This window comes from Dasypus novemcinctus, chromosome 11 (genome assembly GCF_030445035.2).
Source record: "Dasypus novemcinctus isolate mDasNov1 chromosome 11, mDasNov1.1.hap2, whole genome shotgun sequence".
Taxonomy (NCBI): Eukaryota; Metazoa; Chordata; class Mammalia; order Cingulata; family Dasypodidae; genus Dasypus; species Dasypus novemcinctus.
In genome coordinates, this window is record NC_080683.1 from 83492154 (window position 1) to 83514377 (window position 22224).

General features: G+C 47.9%; 1 protein-coding gene across 4 annotated transcripts in view; it reads left to right on the top strand.

The window, feature by feature from the left end:
- Positions 1-9634, top strand: part of SOBP (sine oculis binding protein homolog) — a 157606-nt gene extending 147972 nt beyond the window's left edge. For all 4 annotated transcript variants that reach the window (XM_058307224.1, XM_058307225.1, XM_071218615.1 and 1 more), the window contains one exon: positions 7684-9634. The gene's annotated coding sequence lies outside the window, so the exon portion shown is untranslated. The remainder of the gene's footprint in view (positions 1-7683) is intronic.
- The last annotated feature ends 12590 nt before the right edge of the window (positions 9635-22224 follow it).

A 22224-nucleotide genomic window follows, 5' to 3' on the forward strand; every position in this document is an offset into this window, starting at 1 on the left:
GTGGAGGGGGCTGTGGCAAGAGTCCTTGCCTTGTTTCGAGGTGCTCATACCTGTTGAGAGAGACGAGAGATAACTGAGGTGACTTTTATGAGCACATCCAGTTGTAATGCTGAAGACTGTAGGCTTCAGTGAGGACATGGAGCAGGTCCATTTCTGTCATCGTAACCACCAAGCACCTAGCCCTGGGGCTGGCATGTTGGGTACTCGAATATCTGTTGAGCAGATGAATGAGAAGTGTCTCAGCAGTGGACCAGCTCATGGAGTCACTTGGATAGGGGTCCATCAAGCAGGTGCATTGGGAATCAGTTTTCTACAACTGGGGAGGGACATGGGCTGATGGGAATGTAGGAGTGAGGGATGCAACAGGATGCCAAAAGCCACAGCTGCAAAAAAGAGCAAGCCGTGTTAGGGGCAACCTTCCAGTTCACCTGGCTGGAGCATAGGGCTCACCTGTAGAAGGTGAGGAGCAGGAGGTTGGAGGAGAGTAAGTAGGTAGCGGAACGGGAGGCTGAGGAATTGGTACTCAGAACATTCGGCGACATCATACCACGTGACCTCAAGCAGGGGAATGACAGGATGAAATCTGTTTCAGGAAAATTACTTTAGCAGCTGTTTGCAGACTAAAAAGAAGCAAGAGGAAGACTGGCATCACCGAGGTTGATAGTTGCATTCTGATGACAGGCTAATTACCAGCAGTCGATTCTAAAACGTTGTGGAATGTGGCTGCTGGCGTGTGGGGGTGGGGGAGGAGGCCGCCGCATCTATGTTCTAGGTATGTTAAGCTGTTGTGGCAAGGCTGAGGGAGGAAGAACTTCTTTGTGCCCAGAATGGACCTAATAGGATTTCATAGCACAGAGTGACAGCCCACTCCAAATGTTCAATCCAGTGGGGTGCTGGCCAGGCCCCAGATTGCCACGGAAACAGGGCCTCCGTCTGTGTGCAAGGCAGCTCTGAGCCTTAGTCCTGCAGGGGTGGGAGCGTGGGTGGGCTGTTGCCAGTGAATGGTGGGAAGGTTCTTCTAACAGGCACCTACTATATGCCAAGCGCCTCCTTGGCATTATAACATACATTATTTTCCCTGGAACCCCATAACAACTCCTTGAGGTGGGGGTTATTCCCTTCCTTTATTGCATATGGCAAGTATGGAGGCCCTAGAGGGAGGCTGCCAGATACCTCACTCTGCCATGGACTGGCCTTAGAACTCTAAGTAGGATTCTTAACTCCTCTGTGCCTCAGTTTCTTCATTTGCAAAATGGGTTTAATAATGATTATCCCATAGTGAAAGCATTTGGAGCACTCTCTCTGCAGCCCAGAACTTCTTCCCTGAGGTGTGTAACAGAAGATAATGAAATGTTGGCAGCCGTTCCTCTTTCACAAGTATAGAGACTGGGATAAAAAAGAGTGAATGTTCAAGGTCATGGAGTGGCGCGGCCGGGATCAGAACCTGCGTCCTCGTCGGCCTTTCCTCCCGGTGGGCCACGGGATACGCCTGCAGCTGCTTGTGTTACACACCCTGTGCCAAACACCAGTCATATTTTTGCCAGCCACTGCATCGCTTCCTCACATCAGGCAGCTGATTTCAGAGAGGAAATAGCTTGTACCTGAACATCTGGGCATTGAGGGTTGCTGAAAAGCAATTGCAAACCACACTCTCTACCTCCTTTGTTGTTCGGGAGAGAAATTGGTATGTGTTCTTATTTTTTTAACAGTGAAAGTTGCACTAAGATGAAGCTTCTCTCTCCCTCCTCCCTCTGTCCCTCTTCTTTCCTCAGCTGCTCTCTCCTCCCTCTCTCTGTTTTCCCCTTTCTCCCTCTCCCTCTCTCTCCCCACCCCCACCTCCTATGCGCATGAGCTGCTTGTAAAGAATATGTGGCGTGTGGGAGAGACCTTTTTTCCAGACCTCACCTAAAATCTCAGAATCTACTCTTGACCGACAGGCCACGGCTACTTGCCATATGAAACTGCTCTTTTCTCCGGATTCTTTTCTTGTTTTTACCCAGAATATCTGTGTCCAGATAAAATGGAGAAAGTAGTAAAGTCGGTGTTAACACCAGTGAACATCTTGTTTGGTCCAAGGTAGAACCGGGGGAAGGCAGCAGCCTTGGGAAACAATGTGGTGGAAATCAGAGATGGACTGTGCCCAGGCGCTTTCACCCACACCCGGGGCGCGACAATGAATCCCGGATTTAGCATTTTCACAACTGCTCCTGGGCACACAGAGAGGGTCCTGGGGAGCAGAGCTGCGGCCAGGGGGCTGCGGAATCACACTAATGTGTCCAAGCTAGTTTGTGTATTAGATGGGACTTGAAGGAAAATTGAATTTTCTAGGTTTTCTTTATTTGCAAAGCAAAGGGGCTGGACTCTGTGTCTGCCTGACGTCTCTTCTAGCTCTCATTCTGTGACCCACCATCCTACCAGGGGTAAGAAAGGAGAGAGATGGAAGGCGGACCAGGAGGCAGCTCACCCCAGGGGTGGAACAGGGACTTAGGGCTCATGCAGAGGTAAACTTCAATCAAGCTCTGCCTCTTTTAGCTGGTGACCTTGAGCAAATAAATCTACCTGGGAAAGTTTCCTCATCTGTAAATTGCGGACCGCAATAAATACTTGAGAAGCATTGCTGTGATCAGATGAACTATGTATACACAAATGTCTAGTGTAGTATTGGGCATAAAGATGGTGCTCAATAAAATCTGGCTTCTTTCTTTGAAGACGCTGAGGCTTTCCCAAGCCATAACAGCAAGTACATAAGTCCTGAAGCCTGGGGCCTAGGGATGCAGGCTCTTCTTCCAATTTTCCTGCAGAACATTAGATACATTATGTATTCCCTTTATTTAATTTCTCTCTTTTGTGAACAGACATAGCCACCTGCCTTCAGTGCATTTATGAAAAGTGTGCACCGTTAGTCACGAATCCCTCTGTGCTTTTAGAGAAGGGCCAGAGTCAGGGTCATTTCTTTTGCTTAAACTCCCAGGTTTCAGAGAGGACTTGAGGGGGTTCAAGAGGATCAGTTGTTTAGGGTGAAACTAAGAACTCGGCAGAAGGTGAAGATGGTTTGTGCATGAGAGGGGGTGTCAAGATTCAAAGACCCCTCCACCTCCCCATCACCGCCTTGTAACTTTTAGAGGTCGGCGAGAAATAGCAGTGGCCACTTGTAAGAATAAACAGGCCTCTCTCCAGCAAAGCAAAGAAAACCAAAATTTTCATAGATAAAACAAAGAAAACTAAAGATGGCGTTAATCCAGCAGGGGGTGGAAATTTTTTGTTTGATTAAAGGGTAAAATAAGAAGGTGCTAATGAAGATTATAAAAAGAAAAAAACCAGAATCTTACATTTGTTTTCCTCTTTGGTTTTGCTTTGTTTTTAAATACACCCAAGCCTTAGCTCAGCGGAGCCGTGGGGTCAGGAGCACGAGGCAATTCAGACGGGCGCCCACCTGCCCTTGGCCCCCGCTCCCCGCTGCCCCTCACAGGCTAGCTCACGTTCAAAAGGAGCAGGGCCGTTTCCCAGTTACTTGCATTGACTAATGAGCTATAAGAAAAGAAATGCTACTGTCTTCAGAAATGAGAAGAGTTTTCCATGTAGGCAAAAGCCGTTTCAAGACTCCCCGTGAAGCAACGGCTGAGGAGGGAGGGGACCACTTTTGGCAAAAGCTGGCGGCGCCGGGGGCCCCTTCCGGGTGGGCTCGGCGTGGAGACCGCTCTCTGGCAGCACGCAGGAGTCTTATCAGCTGGTGCAGGCCGCTCTGCTCCCTGACCGCGGAGTACCCCTGCGAGTGTCCCAAAATAGCTGTGGCCACCTGAGAGGAGCCCAGTCCTCAGGGACGTGTTATTGTCCCAGATAAACAGGCTGTGGCAGCCAGCGCGTAATGGCTGTATTTAACCGTGGTAAGTGATGGGCAGACACGCCCGCCAAGTGAGTGCCTCTCCGGCGGGTCCTCGCTCTGGAACTTTTATGTCCTCTTCAGTACAACCGGTTGTACTGAAATAAGTCCTGGGTTGTAAAGGCCAAAGAAGCGAAGATGAGAATGGCTGCGTTTTGACAGTATTGACATTAAAAGACTGTACTGGTAGGCAGGCTCATGTTCGCTCTCTGTGATAGTCTCTGCAGATTCTTGTGCAGTAAGGGCGGATGAGTACCTCAAGCACGTTCTTAGCAGTGCTTCCCTGATGAAAAGGACATGTGACTTGCAAGGGGACATGGGCTCTCTCCATGCATTTGGCATGCAGTTATGGTTTCAGGAGGGGAGATCCCATTCCTCTGGCCAGAAGAGGCAGGCAGACTTGGAATTCTGAAGGTACTGGCCATGCAGGCTGCTGGGAACCATGCATCCCAGTGCAGGTGCCTCGCTTTTCAGTACCAGGGATGGGCATGTTTGCACGTAGCTGTGCATGCGCTGTGTCCCCTGCATGAGGGGCACTCCAGAAATCTCTGCCTGAGATAGGTATGCTTGTGTGTGTGAGAGAGAGTAAAGGAGAGGAAGAAAGCCTTTCTGAAAATGTGGACTTCAGGGCCCAGAAATCTTAGGTACTGATAACAGATGAGTATCCAGCAGTTCAGATTTATAATCCTTCATCTTTGATATCTGGCTTTTGGCCCGAAGGTCCTACAATCATCGTGTTGAGAAATGGAAGGGACATAGAAACTCATGCAGTCCCCCTCCACAGAGGAAGAATCAAGGATTGGAGAAGTTAAGGAATCGGCCTGAGGTCACACAACTACTTAGGGGCCAACCTAGACTGTAACTCAGGTTTTTGGCTTACTCATTTGTAGTAATTTCCCCTTTGCATAGACCAAGCAATTTAGAGAGCACAGATTTTTCTAAGATCCTTCCACTTGGCACAGGCTAAATAGGAACCAGCGTAGGCTCTGGAACTTCCTGCCATGATCACATTCTGAAAACCCAAGCTTACTTTCTCCTCACTCCGTTGGGTTTTATACATTGTGTACCAACAAATATCAGGAAGACGAAGCCCAGGCTTTGCTATTCCCTTTTCCTGATCCTAGAATCGACTTCTGTGCCACCAACAAGGACACTGACCTACACAAGCTGGAGCCAGAAGGACAAATGCAGATGATGTCAGCGCTGCCCCCTCCTCAAATTTTACTAGCAGGAAGAGACTTGTACTGCCACCATCTGGCCTTTGTGGGTGTCCCAGACACTGCAAGTGTGTGGTGAGAGGGAAGGAAACAGCACAAATTGTCTACTTTGCCATTCTCTTAAAATAAGCTCCGTGCGAGGAGGCTTTCAGAGCAGCAGGAGTAGGGCTGCAAAAAATAGAGTGTGGTGCAGCTGCACCCTTTAGAACTTTGGGGGAAAACACATATTATTTACCAGACAATAATAGATACCAGAGAATAATAATGATTATTATAGTGTTTGGGATGGCAAACGCTATAGTTAAGGTTCCAGAATGGCTCTCATTATAATCCCGTTTTCCCAGTCTCTTATGAAAGCCTTGAAATTTTCTCAACTAGGCTGATGCTTGTCCATGTCTTGGTCTCTGTCCAAAGGTGATTTAAATATAAAGAAATGTATTTGAGAAATACTCCTCTCTTTACTTTTTATTTTTGGGGAGGGAGGGTAAATGATTATATTAAAGAAAAAAGTTACATCATTGAAAAAGCAGTTGCAGCATTCTTAAGTAAATAATTCAAAATGGTGGTGTTTCCCAGTCACTAGAAGAAAATGTTAAGACATCTTTTTCTTTTCCCTTTTAAAGAGATAAGCCAGAGGCTCCTAGGACTGCAAGAGTCAGTCCCTCTTGGTCCCAGGATCAGGGGTGAGGAGGGTTTCTCTCCCTCCACCGCTGCTTCCAGGCCAGTCTCACTAAACACTAAATAATTGTCCCCAGAAGAAGCCACCCCTGTCTTTGGATCCACTCGTCATTTCTGCGGCTCCTTCCCAATGCTTTGTGCTGTCCCATTTGATGTGTGTCTTGGAGTTGTTTCTGCATCCTTCTCTCCACTGTCATTCATTCTTTTTTTTTTTTTGCCTAATTGTATTTTTTCTAAGATGCATAGACCACAAAAAATGTTACCTTCACATCATTCATTCTTGAAAGAAAGAAATGGAGGGTGAGGAGAAGGGAAGGAGGGAAGGAGGGGAAAGAAGGAAGAGAAAGAAAGAAAAATCTAGCATGAGCTCCTTCTTCAGAGAGAAATAGCCACATTTCCCAGTCTGCCCGTGCCAAATGAAAAGGTTTCCATGGCCTTGTAATTCCACCCCCACTGCATATTTGTGGTGTTTTGCATGTTCACTTTGGTTATTTAATATACATATTAAATGCACGTAGATCTGGTGACTTAATGTGATTTGGGGAACTCAGGCATTTCCTGTCATGCACATTCAAATTTTCGAACCTTGTTTTTGGCTGATTATTATTAGTTACCATTAACACCAGGCTTCAAAGCCCAGGCTGCTGCTCAGTGCTCCCAGTGGGGGCTTTGACCCTGTCACACTTATGTCCAGTTCATGTTACAAACACCCTGAGCAAGTCTCCGGGTCTCCTTGTGACCTCCGTTTCTTCATCTAGAAAATGAGGAAATGGTTATAAATTATCTCTGGGGTCCCTTCAAGCTCTAAATTCTATCACCTCTGAAATTATTTGTCTATTTTTCTTAGAATAAGCTCAACTGTTGTAAAGATGTTTATGAGTCTTCTGTCACCACCTCACGGGAGCCAAATTTTACTTTACCCATTCATATTTCTGCATCCCCATTTATTGGCAGTGGGAAAAGGCACTGTTTGGGGGACATGGCTGCAGATTCTTGTTCATTTGACAAATATTTGTTGAGCAGCTACAAAGGGCCAGAGGCTGGGTATAGAGATGTGAGCAAAATATACGCAGCCCCAGCCTCAGGGATTCGGTTGCCTTCTAAGTACTGCTGAACAGGAGTGACTGCGTGTTCTCAAGAGGCTACACCAAGGGACACGTGGCAAATGAAATTAACCAGCAGGGGTGAAGACACAGAGCCTATGTGTGCTGAAAGTGGGCTTGGCATTCCCCAGAAACTGACTTTCTGGTGCAAAATCCTGGTCAGACCCTCTGCCTGGGATTCCAAGGCCGGGCTGGCCCGTGGTCCTCAGCTGCACTTTGGTGGGGTGTAAAGACAGGCAAGGCCTGCAGACGGGGTGAGCATTGCTTCTGGCTCAGCCGAGAGCCTCACCTAGCCCCCGCAGTCCACCTCTGCACAGGGCAAGTGCCTATGTTCGTGGTGATTTTTCGTGTGCTAAAACGTGAATCCCACGCCTTCTGCTTTAGCAGCGAAGGCCACGGTAGTTACGTGGAGGGCAGAGGTGCGGTCTGGAGCTCCGGGGTTCCGTAATGACCTTGCCTGGCTTTTGGGTGACCTTGGGCCACTCACAAGGCCAGTGAAGGTGTGCAGTGACGCGGAGCGGGGAAAACGGCTGGTTGCAAAGGATGCCGTGGGTGAGGGCGTGGTGCCCCAAGCTCATTACGGTATTCCAAGAAGTAGCTCGAATTTCATTTCCTCACACAAAGCTGGCTTGGCTGCCCCTGAGCAGAACCATGGAGGAAACGAACGTCAGAATCACGCTGGGCAGCTTTAGCCTCACTTCAGGTCTGAACCAAGGGTGGGAGTGGGTGCCCCGTGCCCGGCTTTCTCTCTGGCTGGCGGCGACGCGGTCCTGTTGGTTCTGATGGGCCCCTTCTCTTTTTCCAGGAACGCTCGCTCCAGGCAGGGTACCTTGCATGGAGAGGGTGCAGAGCAAGCACGGTCACGCCATCCAATGACACCAGCTGGTCAGCTCACCACCCCCTCTGGCTAAAACTCAAGCAAAGAAAGCCGCTTCCTGCCATTAGCACCTCAGTGGAAGCAGCCTTCCCGGCCTCCAGCCCAGAGGCGGGCACCTCTCGGACCCACCCAGCGACTCAGCCTTCCTGATGCCACCATCTCTGCTTCTCCCCCCCCCGAGGAACTTAGGGATTTCGCCCCCTGGTTTTAAAATTTAAAATAAAATAAAAAATATTAAAAAAAAAAAAGCCGCCACAAGCCACAAGGACCAACCGATGTAGGTATTCTCCCTGCTCCATCTTCAAGGCTCAGAGGTTGAGGCTGGAAGATGATACGGATTGGAAAACAAAACCTTTTTTTAAAATCTTTTTAAAAACTGCTGTGGTTTTGCTGCTACACTAAGAATCGTGATTTGCATTGTACGGTTTTGGACCTATACTGTTCACGTTTTGATGGCGGAGAGGGGTCGTACCGGAGTCCCAACGCTTCAGGTCCATCTCTGTTCCGCCCAGGATGCACTTTTAAATGAAGAGTTAGAATATTTTATTGGCTAATATACTTTTCTTGTTATTTTTACAAAGGCCACCTTTATCCTTTTTAATGCCATATTTTCAGTGTTACACTTTTATGGCTTTTAATTTTTGATTTGACAGATGTAGAAGCAGCATGAATAGTTTATACTGTGGTTTTTCTGAGACTGAATGCCAAGAGAACTCGGTCAATGTTTATTCTTCTCAGCTTTCTCTTTAAATTCCCCTAAATAGCGCCCCATTTGGGAACAGAGCAAGAGTGTTGAACTGAAGACCAAAATGCCCTCAAGGTGTAAAATAATCCGAGGGGGAGTATTTGCTGGGCGTCACGAAAGACTTGGATGAAATTTCAACCCCGATGGTTTTCAGTGATCCAGGAAGTCAGTGAGACAATCTCTCTATATGCAGAGCCCTTTCATGATAATTAGAATGGTATGGACAGACCAATGAAAATAGGAGGGAAAGTGAGAAAGCTCACCCATGATTCTGTTTCACTGTTTGCTTTCTCCTGTCATGGTTAAGAGAAATGTGCAATTCGATCCTCAATCAGTGGGTGGAGGATGATAACAGGGTAGATTTACTTGTGTGCACTTGTACAGTGGTAGCTGCGAGTCCAGAAGTCCTCTACAGCATGTGTACTGGCACCACCGAGTCGGTGAGACAGTCGTGGAGTATCCCGTTCTGATGAGTACAGACAAAAGAAAAAAAAAGAAAGAAAAATAAGAAAAAAAATCAAAAAAAGAAGAAAACTAAAAAAAAAAAAAAATCAAATCACCTTGTGATTCAGTGTATCTGTTTACTAACTCAAATAAAGCAATTGTTCCCTCTGGAGGGGTCCAGGTGCCCCTGGCCACCAGGCCGCGGAGCCGGCAGCAAGAGGGATGGCATGGCGGGCCACGGGGCAGGCGGGACGGCGCAGCCCGGAGGCACCCCTGGGCGCCGGGCATGCGGTGTACATACTGTATTTCTATATTCTCCTTTGTACAGAGTCACTTAACACGTCAAGCTACTGTTTTACAGGTGCTCCTTATTTATTAGAGCTGTGAGAGCTTGGGGGACACACCTGGCGAGCAAGCTCGCTTTTTAAAAATGGAATTTGGGGGCAGGGGAAGGGAGGTGGGAGGGAAGGGAAGCTCGCGAGCCCGGGAGAGATTTATAAAACTGAACAAAAGAAAAACCTCCAGCAACAAATTAAACAAACAGACCCCAACACCAAGCCCACCCACACAGGAGACACAACCCCAGCCCCACCCCGGGTGCTCATTTTCCTGCTGGGCTCCCAGCATCTCCTCTCTCCCTGACTGGTGTCAGATTCATCAAACAAAAATAAATCTCTGAAGAAAAACAAATGCACTTTCATGTGCTTATTTTGATTTTCTCATTATTATGACGATTGCTGTTTTTATTTTCCTTGTAACAGAAGGTGTTCATTCCTTTCCCCCAGGGAAATTTTTTAAAATTTTTAAATGAAGCTAGCAGGTTTTTAATTTATTTTTATTTATTTATTTTTAAATGGTGTGCTATGGAGTGACACCATCCCTAACCTGCTGCTGTTACGTTGTGCTTCTCTGCGATCAAGAGTCGCCCTCCCCTCCTGGTCTGTTTCCCAGCCACGTCCATGGTTGACAACGCACAGTGAGCATGGAGTGAGTTTTGGGGCCTGTAGGCTGTGTGATGTCCTTTCTCCCAGGTTCTTACCAAATCCTGATCTTTTTTTTTGGCTCCAAGGGTCCAGGTCTAAGCCTCACGAAGGGCCAGCTAATGGACACATCCTCCTCTGTGGGTTCTTACCCCATGCGCTGGGAGACGAGTTTGTTTTAGCTTGACCTGAATGGGTTGGATCCATGTGGTTTTTCTTTGGTACCTAAATTAAACATTTCTAAGGAGAAAAGTTCATTATCACCTAGTTCTCATTGAAGTAGACTTAGTCCATTCCTGCTTTACATATGAGCAAGCAGAAGCCTAGAAAGGTGGGTTGACTTGTCCAGAGTCCCACACTGAGTTGGTTTAGCTTGTCAAAAAAAAAAAAATTCGTTAAAAACTTAGGAACCATCAGCAGTTTCCTCCGATTGACCATCCTGTGGATTCTGGAGACCTGGTTTCTTTCTCTCAGGGAGTCCGAAGAAATCTGGGAGCTGTCCTGGTGTGGGGTTCTGTTTCTGACTGTGACTCCATCTCACCTCCCCGGGCCCAGCCCAGGACTCGCCGGGGGTGGGGCGCCAGGCCGTGGGTGTCTGGTGCAATGTCCCTGATAGCATTATCCATCTGGATTGGCCCTAGAGACAATCGTCCAGGATATTGATTTTGCTTTTGTCTATAGTCCAAGATTGTCGAGCAAACATTTTGACCCTTCTGGAAACAAAAGGTACCTTTGTTTTGACATGAAAAGACTCTGTGGCATCTCATTAGACATCAGCACACTTTTTCCTCCTCCTCCTCCTCCTCGACTTTTTACTCCCTGAATGCAAAATTCTCTTGGGCTCCCAAAGCCATAAATTAAGAGAAATAGAAATAATGATAGAAACAATAACATGCATGTGTTGAGCACGTGCATTTCAGCTTCATTTAACCTTCACAGTTACCCTATGAAGAAGATACTATTATTTTCTTTTTATTACGTTTGAAGAGCCCAAAGCCCAGTGAATTTAGTAATTGCCCACGGCCACACAGCCAGGGGATTGCAGGCGGGAATTCAAACCCAGAGCACTGGTGTCAGAGCCCAGTTCTCACATCCAATCTGGAGAAAAACTGTTGACATCTTCATGAAGAGTTATTTTGATTTCCGGTACATTTGGGGCAGTGATTCAGGTTTATCCTAAAGAGGGCCTCATTTAAAAGAAACCAGAGGTTTGAGAGTTAATGGTTACTTTCCATTGCAACCTTATGGGATGTGAGGAAGCATTGAGGACACTCGGCTTTCTGAGATGCGAGTCAGGCAGTGACTTTGTTTTCAGTAGCCAAATATGCCCTGAGCACAAGGTTCTCTGCCTGATGCTAAGGGGGACACTGATAAGAATAGAACTCACGGGCCCTGCCCCGTGGCTCATCCTTAATGGGGAAGATAGGGCTGTGGGAAAGCTGGGCCACTTCTTGTGCCTCGAAGGTTCTCTCCAGGTATTTTCCAGGGCCAATGTAACTGCACATCTGGGAGCCAGAGTCACAGCTCTGTAAAGCCACCCTCCCCTTGCAGGGTCCCCCAGTCCTGGAAGGGCAGCTCTTCCACTTCCATGGATCCTCGCCAACCTGCCTGCTCCAGCCCCCTGCCTGCCAACCCTACCTACACTACACCTGTCCTGAGTTACAGAGGACTTCCCGACACCCTGCTCTCTGTCCCCCTCTTGTACACTTAGTGCTGGCTGTGGCTCCAGTATCTTTCCCTCCTCTTCCCTTGTCAGTTTCTGCAACCCATCCACATTTGGCTCAACTGCTCAGGTGACATTTTTTCAGGGAACCTGCTGGACCCTCTGCTTCCCCTCCCCTACTTATTCAGCCACTCACTTGTCCATGCCCTTGCCTAATCTGCAGACTCCTGGAGCACAGGGATTGTGTTCTATTTGTCGGTGTCTCCAAGGCCCAGCACATGGAAAGCCTTCATGATGTTTTAAAAATAAAAATAATAAGCACCCAGGCTCAGTATATATGCCACCCCTCTGTGAAGCCAAGCCTGATTCCCCTGATACACAATTCATCGCTTCTCGCTCCGGCTCCCAGGTTTCTAGTTTAAGCCAAAGACAGGCCACTTTTAGCCCTGTCCTGAAAGTGTTCCCACATCATCTGGGCTCCCCAAAGGTAGCTACTGTGGCTCTCCCCTACCTTTGCATTCTTGAAGAGCTTTTTCTCACTGCCCTTGGAACTGAAAATGTTTGCCATGTTGAAGCACTTTTCTCCTGCTAGCCTAATGACAGAAGAGGACATAACCTCTGAAAATCAGAGTAGTTGTGTGGCCAGCACAGGAAGACCACAGAGTTTCATTTTGTGTTTCTGGTGCTCAAGGGATGGAGGTGCCAGGGCCATCCCCAATTTAGCCAGTCTGTCAGCCCATCTTTGGGCTTCTTCCGTGAACAAGGCCAGCCGTCAGTGCTGGGAGTGACACAAAGTGGAGAAACCTCAGTCGCTGCTTTGTGTTTCTGTGGGTGCAATGACCCCAGAAGAACCTTGGAGATTAGATAATTCCTTGACATTTGGACACGTTTATATATGGAACATTAGAGCTTGTCTTCAATAGCCAGAAAATGCCTCTTGTTCTATCTTCTTGATTGCAGAAGGAATGAGCAGTTGCCAGCAGTGTCTGAGATTCTCCTAGTGCAAGGAAGGACCTTGACTGAGAAAAAGAAAATGGCTCACACCAGTGAGGTGCTTACTCTGTGCAAGGCACTACTCTAAGGGCTTTGCATATGTCCATTTATTTAATTCTTACAACAGCCCTGTGAAGCAGGTACTCAGGTCATCAAAATCTTCATTTCATAAGCAAAGAAACTGAGACATGAACGGGTTTTCTGCCAATGGGGCCAGAAATAGTAGTTGACAGAGCTCAGCAATGAGCCCCGGGTCCACACGCCTCTTCATGATGCCAAATGGCGCCCCCAGACCCAGGATGCTTGGCAGGTCAGACCATGGGTTGGCGTTCAGATTGTTTTCTTAGCCCCAAACCATGAGAGAGAAGTCTTTGAACTTTATATTGTGTTTGGACAGAAAACGCACACACACACACACACACACACAATTGACTGCTGCTTCTCCTGGCACCAGGTTTTGGACAAGACCAAAAATACGACTGTCAGTGGCCTGTAGGTAAAGCTTGGGGGGGCCTGGGATTGGGGCCTGCACCGGCAGGGAAAAAGGAGAGGCACTTTGGCGCAGATCATATTTCCTGGGGCAGGGAGAAAGAGGACACATGGGGGCCAGGGTCTTTCACCCATTTCTCCTTGTTCTGATATTTTGAACTGCAGGCTGTGGGTGTTCTCCCACGGCACCCATATGGAAGGGCGAAGGGTGTTAAATGAGCAGCAGTGGAGCTGCTGGAACCCCATGGGCCTGGAGCACAGGGGCCAAATCCAAGTTTCAGGTTCTGGTCCACCTGCTGGACAGACATATGTTGACAGCTTCCATATGGCAGACACCTCAGCGGGAGCCATCCACCCAGACTCTTGCAGTCAGTCCTCTCCAAACCACATGCAATAGGCTATGGGATCCCCATTTTTTTGGGGGGGGGGGTGAGGAAAATGCAGTCCAGAAAGGTCCAGTGATCTTCTCAGGCCCATCAGCTAGTCAGTCATAGAGCCAAGATGTCAATGCTCTGCCCCAGTGCGTGTTCTTCTGAGGGCACCCCAGCTTCAGAAAGACCAGGGTCAGCTCAAGTTGAAAGAGTTTTAATCTGAATCAGCCAATGAGACACTCCAGCCTGCCTCTAGGTCTCTGGAAAGAGAAGATGCTCTCCTTCCACGTCCATCCCGCACAGGCACAGATGGGCCAAACCTGCAGACAGTGAAGCCAAGAAGGAATGGACACCACAGCTGATAGGAAGGAACATTTATCCAGTGCATTCGAAGAGCCTTTTGGTTGCATTATTTCATTTACACCTCACGACAATTGTGAGGTCAGTACTGTTGTTATTCTCATTTTACAGGTGAAGAAACTGAGTGGCTAGGTAAGTGGTAGAGCCTGGAGCTGCCTTCAGAGAGACTGATACCAGAGACCAAACTTTGAACCAGCACACTCCCAGCTTGGCTTCCCCCTCGTGGATGGAAGGATGCCTGCAGGCAAGAACAAAGGAGGATTTACTGAGTACCTCTCGTGCAGCCAGATTTTACACCAGTCACCGTACATTTGGAGACTCATCTTTCACACATGTTATCTCATCGACCCTAGAACTGATATAGAAAAGCAAAAAATGTTTCCCTTCTTTTGCATTATAGTAAAAGTCAAACGCCCACAACTTCATTACCTAAGACACTTCCCATAAATCCCTGTCCTGAATGACAATAGAACTGCTCGGGGGGGATACCCTCTATAGCTCTTTACTGTACTTATTTCCATTCTTCTGCTTTCCTCTAGCAGACTGGGAGCTCTTTGAAGACAAGGACCATGTGAATTCCTCCTTGCATTCCCAGCACCCAGCACATAGCCTACGCTCAGGCCGAACTCTCTGGCTGCTGGGTCTCCCAACCACTGCTGGAGCCGCAGAGTCCCTTGAATCTCCTCTGCATCCTCTTTGTCCACCAAACCCCCCATGCCCCATTCCCTGCTCTGGCATTTCCTCCAGGCCTTCTGCAGCTGAGGCTGTTGGGAAGCCCTTGCATCTTGGGCATGAGGGACCATCCACTGGAAGGACAAGGCAGCCCCTGGAACAGGGTTCCTAACCAGGGGCCTGTGAGCTTGAATTGAGATTCAAAATAAAACATTATTCCTGTGGGGATGTCTTGGTGCAGGTGCGATATATTTATTAAATAATATACAGTATAGTGAAGGCTTAGTAAGGGGCCAGTGGTTTTCATCTGACTGGCAAAGGAGTCAGTGGAACAAAAAGATGAAGAAGCCCTGCCCTGGAAGGACGCTGGGAGTGTGGCGTAGCAGGGGCTGAGCTACAAGGCGCCAGGTCTCAGGATCACAAGGAGACCCTCCAATCATGTCCCCTCTCCTACTTCTCACTCAGACACATCATGTCCCCTTTAAAAGTTCCAAATAAAATCATTTCTGCTGTTGGGAAAACGTGAGGGAGTGCGGGGACGTTGGGAAGGCATGTCCTGTGACCTTGTTAAGAAAAGAAAGGTGGATGCTGATGGAGATTTAGCCAGAACCTTTAGACTATGTGGGCTTTTTTTTTTTCTTCTTTCTAGGTTTATAGAAACAAAGGAGAAAGGGAATTACAAAACAAAAGCAATGAAAACAATTGTAGATGGGGAAAAAAAACAGAAGAATTTAATAAGACAACGGCCTCCACCAGCGGCCCTTCTGAGTCAGGGTCCCGGCACCCGGTCCTCCACCTGTGTGAAGAGCGCCCCTCAGCCTCCCCCCTCTGGCTCTCCGTGTCTCCTTCAGGTGCAGGAGGTGGATTTAGGGCTCAGGACTGAAGGCCAGGAATGCAATAAGATACTTTTATACTTATTGATCCCTTGAAAAAGAGTTTGTTTTCATGAAACTTTAATTCACTTTTTTTTTTTTTTTTTTTTTTTTTTTAGCTTTTTAGCCAAACTGCTACACATTTTATCCCTGTCCTTTGTGAAATGCTAATCCAGCCTGGGGTTTTCGTTTTCCGGGTGTAACTTTTCAGAAATTGTATATCTGCCTAGCAACCCAGAGAGGGCTGCCTATGTCACGGTGTCACATGTCAGAAAGATGAAAAGGGCTCCAAATAGAAGCTCTCCACAAACTTGGCCCTCTGATTTGGGGGCAGAGAGCTCCTTGGTTTTAATAGAAATGGCAGGAGAGCCATTTCAGGGCCAGAGAGGTGCAAACGTGTATCTTGTTGATGACAGAAAACGACACATGACCTCAGCTCCCTTCGGTGGGGACCATCAAACCAGAAACAAAGGCCGTATTTTTCTCCCCTCTCGTCCCTGCCGTCAGCTTCCAAGTGCAACCTGAGCCTGGATTCCGAACCCAGTGTCCAGATTAGAGATTGTTGACTCAGATTTAGTGGTGAAACGTGAGCCCGACTCTGTTGATGGCAGGCCTTGAAGGAGCAAGTTTACTTAAGCCAAGAGAGAGATTGTATGTCAGAGGAGAGCCTGGCTTCTCTTTATCACAAACTTCCTGATCTGCCTCTGTTTTAATAGTTTCCACCACCACCACCAAATTGAGAGAGAGAGAGAGAGAGAGAGAGAGAGAGAGAGAGAGAGAGAGAGAGAGAGAGAGAGAGAGGGAGAGAGAGAGAGAGAGAGAGAAAGGGAGAGAGAGGAAGCTCCTCTCTTGTTCCTCTCTTCAGTGTCATAAATCAGGAAATTAACAAGTGCGTAACTGGCCTTTGCCACAGTCAAAGACAATGAGCTTTTTGTGTTTCTTACTCATAGCCAGCACTTAACATAATCAATGGAGTGCTCTGCTCAGAAAAGGATGAAAAATGGGGATGGATCCAGCCATTTAAAAGATATTTCCCAATACTCAGGCACATGGCTTTTATGAGACTCAAACATGGCTTAGAAACTTGCCTTTTGGTCTGAAGGCAGGTCATTAAGTGAAATCATTACATTGCTTTCCCTGCCTCTCTTTCTCTCTCCATTTTTACTTTGGCACGTTCCCGGCTTTTCCTTGGCTTCTGATTTCATCCCTTTTTTAGATTCTCTGTGCCTTCAGTAATTTATGTGCAAGATATTTTCCCAACCTCCAAATGTTTTTCCATTTGGCAAACCATGTCCCGAAGCCTCCACACAATGCAATTGTAGAGTTCATTTACCCTGGAAAGCATAGGCTTGGTTAACAGAAAAGGCTAAGCAGGGGACAGAGGGACGTGGGTGACCCTGGGTGCCACGGCCTTTACAGATTCATCCTCCAGGCCACCCCCTGGAGATGTGGGGGTGGGGACGGGGATTGGCGGGGAGGCGTGTCTTTTCCAGGTTGCCACAGATGCTTGGCTTCAACCTTCCTTGTCTTGGAAAAGGAAAGAATTCCTTCCAAGCCCCTTTCTCATAGAGTTTTTGGAAGCTTCAGGGCAACTCCCGAGGGTTTCTACAGGAGTAGCTATGAATCGGGTGGTTTCCTCCAGGTCTGCTATCCCTGCAATATCTGCTGGGGATTGTTGGGGAAAAGTCACTGAATATGTTAGTCCTGAGCCGTTCTTCTTAGGAAAGAAAATCCAGCCCTCCCTCCCAGTAGGGGCAGATGTCACTCTTGGGAATGGAAACTGGGGGTGGGTTGAGACATGTCATAAAAGCCTTTCTAATAGTTCACCCAGGTGACCTGCCCCAGTGGCATTTTCATTCCAAATCGAGGATTTGGGACGAAGGCAAGAGTTAAGGCTCATGCCTTTTTCTAGTTGCCGTGCTCCTTGGCTCCCCGCCAGGACTCTAAGTAAGCCGGGCTGGGCTGGACTGCGCTCTGAGACACACATGGGGTTAATGTGCTGGGTTCATGTCCAGTCACTTACAAGGCATAACTAGACAGCGCGCTGGCTTCTGCAAAATGAGTGCTATCCATTGAGTAACTGGCACGTTTTTTTTTTCTTTCAAAACAGTTGCAAGGGTACAAACTCCCTATATTTTACTTTTTTAAAAGGTGGAGTGCTCTTTCAACTCTTGACCCAGTAATCTGTTGATTTAATAAGCAAATCAAAGACAGAGAGTCAGTCTAATAAGAATAGGGCTTTGGGTGAGTCTTTTTGAGGGTTTATTTTTCTTGGATAGCATTTCCTTAACTCATTGAATTCCTTCAGTCCTGTGTAGGAGAGCCAAGAGGATATAGGTCGGTTACTTGGTCCAGTGAATCACCCATGAATGAGGAAGCAAGTCCTTAGCTATTTTCCAAGCAAGTCCATTAAAAAAAAAAAAAACAACAACCATACACACACATGAAAATCATAGTCCTGAAGATTGATTGGCTCTGGGAACTCATTCACTAGGATGTATTTTTAGGCTTTTGTTTATCTCCCTTGATTGATAATGTAATTATCAAAAAGCGTTAGAAAATAATAGCCAACTGGTGAGAAAAGGAACAGTTGGAGGAAGCAAAGCAATGGAGGAAAAACATCCACAGATTCTACTTCAGGCTTCCCTAGGAAACGCCATGAAAATTCATTCTCTCTTTGTCCTTTCCTTTCTTCGAGGGGCTGACCAGGGCTCTGCCTGGATAACGCGCCCCCATCACACAGTATCTGATTAACTCCCCCAGAAAATCTGCTCTCATCTCCCCCACCAACTCCTCCCCTTTCCTCACCTTTTCTCTGTCTTATCCACTCTGATGTCTGCCATCGGCCCACCAGAATCCCAACAGATGTTTGCATTTTATGAGCCAAATGGGAGCCTAAAGGATCAACCAAATACCAGCCCCACTGAGAGGTGGAACTGGGCCATCTGATATCAGGAACACAGAATGCAGGCCCGTCCAGCAGCACCCGGGGCTTCCAGGGAGCAGAAGGAGGGCTAGATAATTAGCTGGCACAGCCTGCAGGCTGGCCCACTGCACTGTCCTTCTGAAGAGCTCACAGGAGCTTTCAGTGGTGGCTGGGGGAGGACGGGCAAGACCCTTCCATGAGTCTACCTCCCTGGCTGGCAGTCCTGGCCTATGATGGCCTCTCCTCATGCCAGAGTACCATGTGGCGCCCTGACTGTGGCTGCCGGCACAGGGTGGGTGGGAGGGTCAGGACCACAGCCACTGAACTAGCTTGGAAGCTCCAGGCTGAGTAGACACTGGCGCTCCCAACACCACTGTTGGGCCAAACAAGGAGATTGGACAGAGCGTAGGATGGACAGATGGAAGATGGAAGTGTTACTCTGCTCCACCATTTACTGCCATATGCTTTTGGCAGTGTTGGTCTTTACTGTCTCCAAAGCTTGGTTTCTTCACCAGCAATATGGAGATTAGAATACCTACTCTCAGAGCTCCTGCCAAAATTAAATGATGGTAAGTGTGCCGGTGCTGGGCCTGGTTGCCCTCAGGTCCAGTCCTCAACCTTCCCTGCTCTGCTCTATGACAGGGGGTTGGCGAGGGGAGAGGTATTTCTTTCCCTCTCTCTCTGCCTCAGGCAGCTTCTACGGCATCAGCTTCCTCTCCTCCAGGTCTCCTGTCCCTTTCTAAGCTCCTATAGTGGTCTCCTCCTTTGTCCCTTCAGACTGAAGGTGACCACGCTGTCCCCTTCTCAGCTCCCCCATCACAGTAACCCCTTGATTGTACATGGCCTAGGTGCTTTCTCGTTTCCAGGGAGGACCTTGGCTGGTGGAGTATGAGCATGCAAGCCTGGTGCACCCCTCGAGGGAAGCAGGCCTTCTGAAGACACAGGCCGCAAAGTGGAAGGGGCACTGGCTGCTCCCTGGTTCTTCTCCCCTGAGCAGCAGCTCCTGGACCGTAATCATGAGCTCCGGATCTTCCTGAGCCAGTGGTCAATCTGAAACCATTTCCAGAGGTGTTTTTCAGCTTGGGGCTTTATAAAGGCTGAAAAAATGAGATAAGAGCCATGCAAATTGTTATCATGTATTTGTTTAACTAAAAATGTGTACCAGAGTAAGAGATATCCAGAGGTACCTCCCATCTACTCTTTCTAAGGAACCCTTAGGCCTCAGCCCTGTGTGTCTGACTGTCCTCACAGGTTCTGCTGACCATTTCTCAGGTCTTCTGCTGATCTGTTTCACACCAGGTAGCCCTTTGCTCGTTTTGGGGTTTTATTCTTGTTCCAGGGAGTGCATTGTGGGAGTCATCTTATCACTGCGCTGTTAAGCAGCCCTGGTAGCCATAAGGCCCCCTGCTCCACCTGCCCCCAGCTGTGCTCTCCCTCTGCTGCTGTTTCTCTCTGTCTGCCCTGTGCCCAGTGGTTCGACTGGGCCGTGGGGACAGGGATGATTGTACTCCACACCCTTTGGCAGGAAGAGTCACTTCTTGATTAAGGTCAGAAATGAAAGTAGATTTCTCCACTGAACAGAGAGACGGAGGCCTGAAGCTTGTGGTGCAGTGTTACTACTGATCCGCTGCTCTCCCAGCCCACTGCCCTGGCTCAGGGGCCAGCCCTGCTTACCACTGCCTGCCCAGTGTGAGCTGTGTGAGCCGGGAAGGGCTTTCCACCTGTCATTACTATATCTTGTGGACCACCATTGGTTGGGGTATTGATCAGTCTGCTACTGCTACGTAGGGAGAACCCAGGGCCCAAGATGCGCCATGATGGTAGTAAAGTCTGAAGTTCTAGACCGAAGTCTGGAGGGAGCAGGGCAGGGGCTGCAGAAGTGAGGACGGCAGTGCCTCTGCCTGAGGAGCATGTTTATTCAGGCCACCCTCCTCCTGCCTCATCCCTACAGGCAAATTCACGTTATCTCCTCTCAAAGAGACAGCGCTTGAAGAACATTCTTTTTGGGTAAGGCGACTCTCCTCCCCTTTGGCTACCTGAACTCCATGTAATTCCTGTGGAAAGTATAGTCACCAAAGTAACGTGGGGGTGTTTTACATCTGTGAGGTAGCCCGGCTTCACCGATGGCCCTGGGCGCTGCTGTGTCCAGCTGGGAATCCTTAGGCTTGGGAGGCTTGGTGTGCCAAAGCCTCTTCATTTTCTCTCCTGCCACTTTGGAATCACCCCTTTCATTCACATTCATAAAACACAGTATTTTAGGGCTGGAAGAAACTTCACTGTTTATGTTGCTCAATGTCTTCATTTTTGCCCAAATCGGAAACCGAGGTGTGGAGTGGAGTGAGGACTTGTCCAGCGGCAGAGAGCTAGTGAGTGGCAGTAGCAAGAGACCCTGGGTCTTTACCGACTCTCACTTGAGGCTCCTCCCAGCACCAACATGGCAATTAAAACCAGCTAAAGTGTCTGCTGCCCTGGGGGGTGCTGGTTGTGTTCCACAGAAGCTCAGATAAGATTAATGGTGTGCTGGTAAATGATTAGCTAGGGGTTCTCAGGGGGGGAAATGTGTGTGCATATATATAAGTTTATTATAAATTTCACTGATCTAAAGAATGTGTAGCACCAGACTTACAAATAATACAATATACAATGCTCTTTATTATAAATTCCATATAGTCCGTTGGCTCTCACGGACTGCTTTCATTGATTTTTGCTGAATTCTCAGACCTGTATCTCATTGTAATTGATGAACAAGCGTAGTTCTCACAGAAACGTTGAGTGATTTTTCTCATGTTATGTGTAAGACAAAAGTGAACTCAGAAGCATAGGTTGGAATTTGGCTCATTCATCAATGATGTGAGCGCTTCTTTTCTAAATTAGATGTTAATTAGATAGATATTCTTAAGTAGATAACCGTCTTCAAGTGCTGCAAGAATATTTCCTCATTTTTTGGGTGCTGTTCACAATGTAATGGCTCAGAGATGATGCACTTTTAAATTTAATCTGCATTAACATTTCCCATCAGTCTCTTAAGTCTAGCGTCAAACAATAAATCAAGCCCTGATTTGTAGCCTCTGCTGATTTCTGTGGGGTTAGCTCCCACCTGAACCCCTTTCAAGCTACCGATGTGGTATCAGTGGCCTTGGGGTGGGAAGAGGTGTGCAGTACCTGGTTACTTAGTAATTTCACCATGCAGATGGAGTAGATGATAGCAAAGTGTAGTAAAATAATTAGCCAATGATGGTAGCCAATGATGGGCTTTGAGTATTTATTACCTTTGTTTTTAAATTTAATGAATTGTACATGTATATAATTTAATACTTAGTAATGTCTGTACTTAACAACTGGCTCATAAGACTGTGAACGCTAGGCACTGTCTCTGGCACACCACTGGCAGAGGATGGCTGCGATAATGCTTCCCCGTGGACAGCCAAGGCCACTAGGCCAAGGAGACCAAGGCGGTGACCATCTGGGTGGGAGTCACGGGCAGAACTCGTACTGAGGGGAGGGGAGGGTTAAAACCCCCTTTTGGCAACCAAAGGTGTTTGGGGGAGTGCGGACATCTTTCCAAAATCTACTGAAAGTCAACAGTTTTTACTGGTGGTTGAGGAAATTCAAAGGAAAAAAAGAGCGAGGGAAAGAGAAATAAGATGGAAACGTAACTATTAGGATGAAATGACCTTTACGAAGAAAGTGATCTGCAGACACAACCTCCAGGCCTGCTCTAGCGGCCGCTGCGGGACTCGCGGCTTCCTCCGCCCTCCCCCGGGGGTGCCGCGGCGGACGCGGCGCCCCGGCCCCTCGGGCAGTCCCTTTGGAGGGCTTGACCTCTTACTTCTTTGGAGGGAGAGGATGAGATTACCAGAGCTTTGGATCCATTTTTGGATCAAATGAAAACCGCAGGCTAATCCTTAGTGTGTTCTTCTCCCCTTACAGACGCTGACCTCACCGGATGGGTGG